Below are 10,719 nucleotides of genomic sequence, written 5' to 3' on the forward strand. Positions count from 1 at the left end.
TTATCAGTCGAGCTGCTTCGCTCCTCTCCTTCCTAACCTCAGTCGAGTGGCTTCGCTCTGAACCTTCCTAACCTCAGTCGAGTGGCTTCGCTCTGAACCTATATTTTTTTCGTAGAGTACCTTCGCTCCTCTCCTTCTTAGTCGAGCCGCTTTCGCTCCTGTCCTTCTACGCTGGATTCTGCTTCGCTCCTCTCCTTCGTAGCTTTATTCTGCTTCGCTCTGAACCTATATTTTTTTCGTAGAGTACCTTCGCTCTGAACCTTCCTAACCTCAGTCGAGTACCTTCGCTCTATTTCAAACTACGAGTACCTTCGCACCTTGAAGGTGAATATTGATTTCAGACTCCTTCTACGCATCTGGACCCCTGATCATTGCTGATATCCTTTTATTTCAAACTACTCCGAGCAATATTCCATTGACTTTCTTTATTGAAAGCTCAACTCCTCTCCTTATCAGTCGAGCCTCTATCTGAAATTCCACTTTCACTTCCGCCTGAAATGAGAAATTCATGGATAGGGCTGCTCCGTCTACACTTGAAAAAGGAAAGAAGGATCAGTTTCCGCAGAGGCCTGGTGGCGGAGAAAGGAAAGACCAGCACTTTTCGGCAGTTGCAGTTCTTGTTCCTAAGCGGTTTCATAAGTAGGTTTGAGGCTGCTTATCATATCTCTTGCCTCATTCAAGGCTTATCTGAGTTAGATCGAAAGGCTACAATCCCCGGATTCAAGAGTCAAAGATCAATTGCCTAGTTTTGACCAGTCCTCCGGACTCATATAACAATGTGGCCCCACGTAGCGGTTAGCGATCCGGAATCCGAATCTGTGGATGAAATTCAGGGGGAGCCATGTTCGCTCGGTAGCAGAAGTGAGAAGTGGTGGTTGAAGGAGAGGAGCGAAGCAGCTCGACTGATAAGGAGAGGATCTGAGATCCCTTCTTTCAGGTTTCGCTAGATCCTTATCCTTGGATTGTCAATCAAATGAACCCCATCTCGGTCATTAAGGCAGAAAGGAAACTAAAGCACTCGACGCTCGACCCAAGGATGTGAACCCCATGGAATCCTACCAGGATTTGACACGTGAGGGGTAGGTTCTTTCTTCCATTCTGCCTATGTTAGTGAATTGTTCATTTTCCCTAACTCATGGCATGCACGGGATCCACCCCATTCTCTTTCCCAATCAAAAGGCTGTTTCGTCGAAAGCCAACAAGGGCCCATACCACCTCTTTCATTTCAGCTTTCGTTGCTGGGGAAGTTGCTGAAAAGCTATTATGCATAGAAAGATTTCATGAACGAGAAGGAATGGATTCAATCCCGGAATAAGTGGGTGGAACCGGAAGATCTCGCACACCTTTGGCGATTAGTCTCGCTTTTCCCTATACAGGAGGTATGAAATATATTCGTCTTTCATGGGGCGTCGTGGTAAGTAGAAGGTTCAACTCCTTCCGTCCCAGTTTGCTACGGTTTTTCACTCTGAAACGAGAAATCGGGAATTCGTGAACAAGTCTGAAAGAAAGGCTAACTAAGCCGCGTACAACCGGTACATCAATCATCTCCATCTCCACCGTGGAAGTCTTTGTGGTATCGATAGTCGGACTCAGAAATCCTTGAATTCATGTCTTAAGCAAATGATCTGAGATCCAACTCATCCTAGAAAGTTGACCTTTTCTCGGTTCTTGCAAAATGTGAGAAAAAATCAGATTGAGAAATTATATCAAAATAATTGAGTGAAAAATCAGGCATTTGACTTTCAAATTCTTTGAACCTCTCTTTCTCCGGACCAGAAACTAGAACTCTCATCAAACTATGTGAATTTCTTTGATAGGCTTTCTTCTTTCATTGCCTTTTCCCGTCCGAAGGACCAAGCTTTTTTGACCTTTTTTATAGGACTTTTTCTCATCTTTCTATTGAACGAAAATAGAGAAAAAAATCTTGCATTTTCTTCGTTTTTCTCATCTTTCTATATAACGAAAATAGAGTTCAAAATCAGGCATTTGACTTTCAAAGTTGCTACAAAGTGGTTTGCTCTCCTTATCAGTCGAGCCCTAGCAAATTGTTCATTTTCGCTAAGAAAAAGATAAGAAGAGAATCTTTAAGGTTCATATGGATTTCGTCTTTGAAGGGCTCCTTCGTCGAATCTGAAAGAGTGGCCCTTGTTCATTGACTCCTAAAAACAAAGGGGCAAAGAATTTGCGAATAAAGTCAAAAAAGAAAACAATAAAAAACTCGTAGTTTATTTGGAAGCTTGGATTGGAGAGGCTTGGGCGCCCACGTAGCGGATGAAATAAAGGGAAGACTTCTGGGACCAAGCTCCCCAAAGGACAAAGGTCCCAAAGACAGATGCGCGGGAAAGGATCGAAGGCAACTTGACCATACACACTTCTTGCCCCTAGATCAGGGAAAGGGGTTGAATTAAACTACCACGGACCGGGCTCGGGTCAGAGATAAGAACAAGAGGAAGCGCTTATATGAGTCTGAGGCGAAAGGCGGCGAGGCCAGTGGCTCAGTCTCTTTTTGAAGTTGCTGCCGTGGAAGAAGTGCTTCTTGAGTTACCCCGGTCGTTAAGAAGCCCACTACGCGGTCCTTTCATCGGCCCACTACGCGGGAAGGTCTTGATTCAGAGTCCGTGGCTGAGGAGGAAGACTTGGAAGCAAGAGGGCACTAGGCCCACATTCAGCTAGAAAGGGAGCTCGACCTCTTGTTTAAGAAGTACACAAAGATCACTCGCGAAAGGGCCTGAAGGCTGAGACTGAGAGGAATTCTGATGGATTGACCAAGGTTGGAATAGGCTCTCCCCATAGGAAAGAGTCGGTTTCTAGAGTCAGAACAAGACTAATCAGTCTCAACCAGTTAGCGAGATACTAATACGACTGATTACGCCGCTAAGCCGCTGGGGATGAGAAGAAGGAGCCTCATATGGATGGGTCCCCATTATCTCGTAATTAGAGAACTCCCGAGTACGAGGCAAAAGGTGAGACCAGAAGGAGAGGCGAAAGGTGAGACCAGAGGGAGACCGTCCCTGTTTAGGAGGCAGAGGTCCCCTCTTTGTTCATTGACTCGTCCAAGTACTTTCTTTTTCAGTAGAAGTGCTAAGCTCTGAAGAGGCCTATAGCCCTTTCACTCTATTTCATGGGATAAAGAGAGATATTGATTTCCAGATCAATATGGCACGCGAGAGGCCGACGGAAAGAGATCTGCATACCGATCAAGAAAAGCAAGAGCGGCAACTGAGACCGATTCCGGATCATTCAACCTAGTTTGGCCGATTCTTTGTGGCACTTGGTCCGGTACTTTTTCTACTAATTAATGGTCACCAACTCCAAGGGATTCTTAGCTTTTTCTATCTCTTTCTATTAAGTTACCTTTTATTTAAGGCGAAGAGGTTTCAGCTCTCTGACATCGCCTCAGCCCACGTAGCGGTGATGGGCTCATTTCCTTTCTCTCGTCAACTCTCTTGACTTGACCAATGGATGGTTCCGATCGCGCTAGTCTGGTGACCTTTCGACCTCTGATCTTTCTAATTCCAAGGCTCAGTCTTCTCCTCTGCACCGTCTTGATGTGCCAAGCGGCATATTTCATCAATCTCCCCGGGGAAAGATGTCACCCACGTAGCGCTTTGATCCTATCCCATAGGCTGCTGAAAGGGATAGCTAATATAGTCCCGTATCCGGTGCTTGGGAATTGTCTAAGCGCAGAGTGGGAGTCTCTGTCTCGCCCATCTGCTGCTGAGGTCAAGCATTTTTGAGACCGTCTCCAGAAAGACCCAACTCCTCCGCAACTGGGACTGATGAAACTGGTCCGGTAAAAAAAAAGAAAGGAAAAAGAATGAAAAAGATCAAGCCCTTGTTCATTGAGTTTCATGTAGATGTAGAAAAGATGGAAAAAATAGAATAGTCGGACCTCTTTTATCCACTAAGTCAAAGATGGAAGAGGCTTTTAGTGGTCTCATTGATAAGGACTGGATATAAATCAGTCAAGAGGCGGAGTAGGAGCAAAGAATTTGCGAAGGTTCAGAGCGAAAGCGGCTCGACTGAAAGGAGAGGATCAAAGAATTTGAGACTGAAAGGAGAGGCGGAGTAGGGAAGAGAGAAGAGGTTCGGGTGGGTCGGCTCTATGACCAGTGAGGCCTGGTGGCGGAGATAGGAAAGACCCCCACGTAGCGGGAGAGGATGCAGGTCGCTTTTGAGATCGTAGGCTTTCCTTGTTCATTGATCTTCTCAGTCTTCTCATTAGCTAATTCTTCACTATTCTCGTATATAAAGAAATCCCGGTTAGAGAATGAATGGGCAAGAACTAATTCGCGGCAACTTGTCCCACCCGGGCGAGGGCAGGAAGAAAAGGAAGAAAGGATGAAAGGTAGAAAAGGAGCCAGGCTATCATCTTGCTAGGGGAATCTTAGTATTATCCCCCTTTCGTAAGTGGGTTCCTAGCCACCCCAGACGTCCGCTCCTCCTTCAAGTCCTCCAAATGGGAAAAGAACTTTCAAGGAATTACCTTTTCGCCGCACAGGCAACTTTCCGACAGAAAGATATCGGGGATCTTCTGACCTATTATAATGATCGGGACATTCCTTCTTCGTCCCTTTACCGCAGAAGGCCGCGTCGGCGGTCCATCAAGAAGCATGAGCAGACTATTCAGATTCCTTTCTGCCGAATCGTCTCGATGGAAGGACCCCTCTTGGATAGAGGTCTCCCCAAAATTATCCACTAGAAAAAGATCATAGAAATCATTAGCTTTAGATAAGTCATTTAAACTATGTATGGTTGAAAAGATATTTCAAACTTTGCCAAGTATTCTCATGAAGAGAGTCTTTTGAGTCTTTTTCTGCCCATAGACAAAAAGTTGTCTTCTTTTTCTTGGCCTATTCCCCAATAGATTAAAGACAACCCAATCGAGGAAAAGCCATTTCTCGTTGAGGTCCGAAGGTGTGTAAGCTGGGGGCCAACCCCTGCTCTCGAGATAAGAAATCAGTCGCTCCGGCAGAGTAGTGCTTGTCACCGAACCTGCTTCATAATATGAGAACCTAAGAAAAGGAAAATAAGCAGGATTCCGGGTCCGTAAATTAGTAGGGACGGGCATTAGTTTTCCTTTGGTGCTTTGACTTCGGGCAGCCCAGCCTTAGGTTCTTAGGGGCTGGGCGCTTGCTATTTCTAGAAAAAGAGAAATAAATAGCAATCTTTTTATGTGGTGTGGGGGAGGTTTTTCCTCCTATAGACTAAAGAAAAGACGGAAGTGGATATGGATATAAACAAGTCCTTCGGACGGGTCAAGACGTCTTGATTTTGACTTCGGAGACGATAGGCAGGCAGGGCAGAAAGTCGAACTAGCAGAAACTTGCGCGAGATCCAGCAAAGAAAGAAAGAGCCGGAACAGATCGAAGAACGAGAATGAAAGAAGCGTCTTTCAAGGCTCAAAAAAGAAGATTTCGAGTCCTCACCCCGTAGTTAGGAGTATTCGTGAACTAATAGGGAAAAGTCAAGAAAATCAGCTCATTAACCAAAGATGCACAGATGTCAATCTTTCTGACTCCTTCGGACTTTGAAAAGATGATTCATAGTCCTCTTTGTAATAGCTTGAAATAGTCCTCCCTCGAAAATGAGTGGAATAATACTCACCGAAGGACTGATTTTAAGCAATGCACTTTCGGGCAAAGATCCTTTTCATCAATTATTAACGATAATAGATAGAACTTCTCACTCAAAAGGAGGAGTTTTCTTTCTTTCTGAGTCGGCGGACTTGGGTGCTGTAGGAGTCAGAGGCATGCATCCTCAGAGGTAGATCAAAAGTAGGAGTCGTGAGTTTTCCCCGTTTTCTGGGAGGTAAGAGAGAGCAAGGTCAGTCTCAGTTTCATTTCATCCCTTTCATCCATCAGTATGAAATTCTTCCATCCATACTCATGCTTTCCCCTGAAAGAGAAAGGAGAGGGTTCGAAGACGTGAGAGTCAGCCGTTCCAGCGCTGCAGGCGCAGTTGATGTAGTAGTTCCGGTTGTAGGCGCTGGTTAAGCTCTTTCATGCCTTAGCCTTAGGCGGATTTTGCTCTTCATCCTACACATCTTCTCTGAAAGACATACACGTCACATCCTTCTATCACCTAACTGAGAGTAGGACTCTCGCCCTAGCCTCAAAAAATAGCCGAAGAAGAGAGGCTAAGATAAAGCGCAGCAGGCCTAGTGGCGCGCTCGAGCTAAAGAGGTTCGATGTAGACCAAGGAACCGCGGGCAGTTGCTCTTGTTCGTGGCTGCTTGAAAAAAGCTCTTCCTCTTGTTGTATAGCAGTTGCTCTTGTTTTGAGAGTTTTGGAAGTCGCTTTTCATCTTCGCTATTCCTTTTTCTCAAGGAGAGGTTCAGTGGATAGTCAGTCAAAAGGATAGAAGGAGCGAGACCCGTCATCTGGAGCTTTTTCTTTCTCCATATTTGAGTAGGTTTGGAAGCTTGCTTTTCTTGTTAGGGAGAAAGTTCAGTCAGAAAGAGTGAAAGTTCTCAAACTAGAGAAAGAAAGTTGGAATTTTGAGTGGTCCGGACTTATTTAGTGGAATAAATACTCCTAGCGTCAATAATCAGCCAGAAGACTCGGCGGGTCAAGACGAGCGAAAGCGGCTCGACTTAGAGGAGAGGCTCAATGCAATATGAGTTAGGACCAAAGAATTTGCGAAAAATCAGTGGATTCTTTATTCTCTGGGCTTGGCGGGCTCATTCTCTTTTCTTTACTACAAGGCTTCGCGCCTGATTTATGAAATATGCAAAATAATGGATTGATAGGACTGAGGTTCAATAGGGTAGAGTCTCCTTCACCGATATTGAATTGGAAATTAAGCTGCTCCGTCGTCCTCCTCGCAATATTCTTTGCACCTTCGGACTATCCATGTTGGCTATTACTTTTCAGACAAAGAAGGACTCGCTCGCAGATAAATGGGCTTCGCTTCTCCGCAATATTCTTTGCGCCTTGTTCATTGAGGCGGGATCGGTGCGCAGATGCGCCTCGGCCAAAGAATAATAAGGCTTTGGCTTCGTGGGAAGACCTCTTTATACGCTCTATTATTTGAAAGTGACCCAGAAACCCCTCATTAAAAAGGAGGAGTGGAATTCACCCATGAACCTCACAAAGAAAGAGAGGAAGAAAGTCAATGAAGAAGGTCTGACTCCTCTGCTTGCCTTAGTTTAGAATATCAGATTCTTTCGCGGAGCTTTCTTATCGACTTATGAATTATCTTTTGAGAAAGTCAATGAACAACTCTTATATTAAGCTGCTCCGTCGGCTCCATAAGACAGGTCCGGAGGACCCAGAGAAAGAATATTGAAGAAAAGAGCTTGATTATTATATCATATCTTTTCAACTTCTTTGGGGATCGGAAGATCAATTCTCTCTTTCCGAACAGTCTTATGCCCCATTCGGAAGTTCTTCAATAAAGGTCACTCAAGAAAATCTAGTGGAATTAATCAGTCCTTCGGACGGGGAAAGGACGATGTCAACAGGGACGGGAAGGAAAGAAAAATTAGGGTCGATCCTAATCCGAAAAGACTCAATCAGAATAGTGATAGGATGAGTGCCATTCATACTCTTTCTCGCTTTTAGTGACTACGCTTTATTACTCTCCTGCTTCTTCGTGGATTCGGCATATATTAGCCTCTGACGGTACGGAAGTCAATTACCGCGTAGTGGGCAAGAACTAGATAGCACCCTTTTGTCGAGCATCGCAACCTAGGAGCTCTCGCTGCTTTCGCAACCTCTCCTTCTGCACTGCACCAACAACTGTCTTACCGGGCAGTTCGATCCGAAAGAGAGAAGTAGAACTGAATTCCGAAACATAGAGATTGCACCCATAGCGCTTGGTGTGGTTTTGATTACATGCTCTCCTATCTCTTCTATCTCCTTAAGAGTCTCCTCAATTAATCTTCGCCGCCTTCTTTTGCTCACTCGATTCTAGGCTTTCTCAACTCATCTGGAGCTTTGATTTGACTCCTAGAAATATTCCCTAATGGATAGTCCTTCGGACCTGTCTTATGGCGCCGGTCCGTGGTAGTTTAATTCAGCGCATATTTCATTCCGCCTCCGGACTATCCATATTATTCCATGAACTTGATTCCACCGCTACGCTCCTCTTGAGGAGCAAAGATCATTGCCCCACTCCTCTTGAGGTGCAAAGAATATTGCGATCTAGGCTCAATGAAAAGTATCGGGATCTTGTAGACCACTCCTTTTTAGTGGACGCTACTTGATTATGGGGGGATGAGACTCTACCCTAAAGTTAGGAGCAAAAAAATCTTGCGAGACCGGTCCGAAGGCGGAATGAAATATGCCTTGAATGAGTTGCCTTCCACTTCAAAAAATTTGAGAATATTGACAAGAGCTGGTCCGAAGGCCTCACAGGTCCTCAGTCCTATCCATATTAACCCGTCTGTCCTTCGGTCTTAAGACTCCTTCAAATTTCAGGATAAATCAGTCAAGAGGACGGAGGACGGGGGGATTTGATGAGAAAGATTAGACTTTCTTTTTCGAGCCTAGTCCGCAACATCTGAGGCTTCCTCTGTCTCTTCCAAGTCTGCCGAGAGAATTCTCCCTTCCGATTTCTTGTAGGAACTTCTGCCCTTTCTACCCCCTTACCTTACCCTACTAAGTCTGATTGGATAGCTGCACCCTTTCTGCCGATTCTTGGTCGTATTCATACCGAGTCAACTAGTTCTAACCGATCCAATTAATAGTGATAGCTTTAGGCTAGTTCTAACCTAGCCTTTCTCGGTCGTATGAAGATGGAAGACTAACCTCACTCGCTGACTCTTCTTGTCTTCCTATTATGGGCTTCTCCAACTCAGCACCCTAGAAATAGCTTCTAACCCTATTTAGCTGACGCTTCCGCTTTCCGAAACTGTATAATAATAGCTTGACTCAAGAGAGATCTGACTCCCCCTACTAAGTCTGATGGGACCTCTTCCTACATAGTTGTGATACCTTCCAACGGATCCCGCAACTGCTTCTGAGCTAGCTCTTCCGATTTCCTATGCCGAAAGGATCAATGAACAAAGGCTGGGCGGGCCAGCTAGTCCCTTTCTCTTTCAGTTTCACATGACAGATGTAAGCCGTACGCAAATTCTATCTACGGCTTAGTCCCGATCCCCTAGGTCTGGAGAGGAAAGTTCAGTTGCTCCTAGGCTGAAATTTCTTCTTTTTTCACTATCTTGTCGTATATGAATCAAAGTGGCAAAGTTCTCTTCTTTGTTCTTGGTTCAGTGGAGAACTCTTTTACCTCTCAAATATGATGAACTCATTCATGAAATATTCTTTGAACCTTCGGACCTGTCCTCCGTCCTCGCAATATTCTTTGCGCCTAGCCTTTGTTTTACTTAAATATCGGTGAAGGCCAAATAAATAGGAGTATTAAGACAAAATCATTGAAGCGAAGGTGAAAAGAATATTGACTAGACTGATCAGTCGTGCAACTGATTAATGGAAAAAGAAAAACCAGATCCCCATATGAATTAGGCGGAGGACTGATTAATTCCTCTTTGACCTCCCCACGTAGCGCTAATTCCTTCTTCCAGAGTCAGCTCACCCGGAAAGGCATCATATCGAGGCTTTGAATAGGAATCACTCATATTGCATTGAGCCTTTCTTTCTCTCTGAATTTCATGCCCTTCGCTTCGCGCCTTACGGACGGGAGCAAAGAATTTGCGAAAAGGAGTCTGAACTCCTGACTTGCATGTCTTAAGCAAATTACAAGGGATCCAACTCATCCTAGAAAGTTTACGAAATCAAGGCAAGAAAAGAAAGGCAGGGATCTTGTCTTGCATTTTTCTAGTCCGAAGGACTGTTCTTATCTAACGATAATAGTCCTTTTTTTACATCTTTTTCATTCTTTCTTCTCATTCATTCATTCAATCTTCTTTGAACCGATGTCAAAACCTTGCAAAATCTGGGATTGAACTACTAAATACTAATAAAAGGAAGAAGAAGTCAAAATAATGGATTGATAGGACTTCGCCTAGAAAATATGAAAAAACTCATATTGCATTGAGCCTTAACTAGTCAATATTCTTTGAACCTTCGCTTCTTCTAATTCCATTAATCAGTCCCTTCTACGTTTTAAGACTCCTTCCTATTTTTAGGACGAGTGAACATGAATATGGGGATCGTTCTAACTCATATTCATTCAGCCCTCCTTCTCCGCTCTAAAGGGAATCTCATTCCCCTCTTCCAAAAACAAAGGTCCAGATGTGAGCTCTGCGCAAGGGTTTATGTAACTCAAACTCAGACTTTTGGTAAAGACCTAGGAAGAACCCGAAGGCGAGCTCTGCGTAACCCCCCCCGGGAACCTCTTTCTCCCTTTATCAGGAGCGGAAGCGGAGCGTAGCGGAAAGAGGAAAGAGCCGTCAACTACTTTCTCCTTTATTTCACTACTTTCTCCTTTCTTTCTCCTCTCTTTATCCGGACCAGAAACTAGAACTCTCATCAAACTATGTGAATTTCTTTGATAGGCTTTCTTCTTTCATTGCGTTTTCCCGTCTTTTTTCTTGCAAAATGGTCCTTTTTCTCATCTTTCTATTTAACGATAATAGAGAAATTTTTACATCTTTTTCATGAAAAGTTGCTGCCAGCCATACCCAAAACCTAGCTTTTTGTTCATTTTCGCTAAGGATTACAAGGTCGTTGATTACAAAAATTCATAATCAGTCGACTTTCTTCGAACCGGCCCGTGGTAGTTGAATTTCTTTGAACCTTCTTTTATTCTCAT

The sequence above is a fragment of the Cucumis melo genome, chromosome 9 (genome assembly GCF_025177605.1).
Source record: "Cucumis melo cultivar AY chromosome 9, USDA_Cmelo_AY_1.0, whole genome shotgun sequence".
NCBI classification, from domain to species: Eukaryota; Viridiplantae; Streptophyta; class Magnoliopsida; order Cucurbitales; family Cucurbitaceae; genus Cucumis; species Cucumis melo.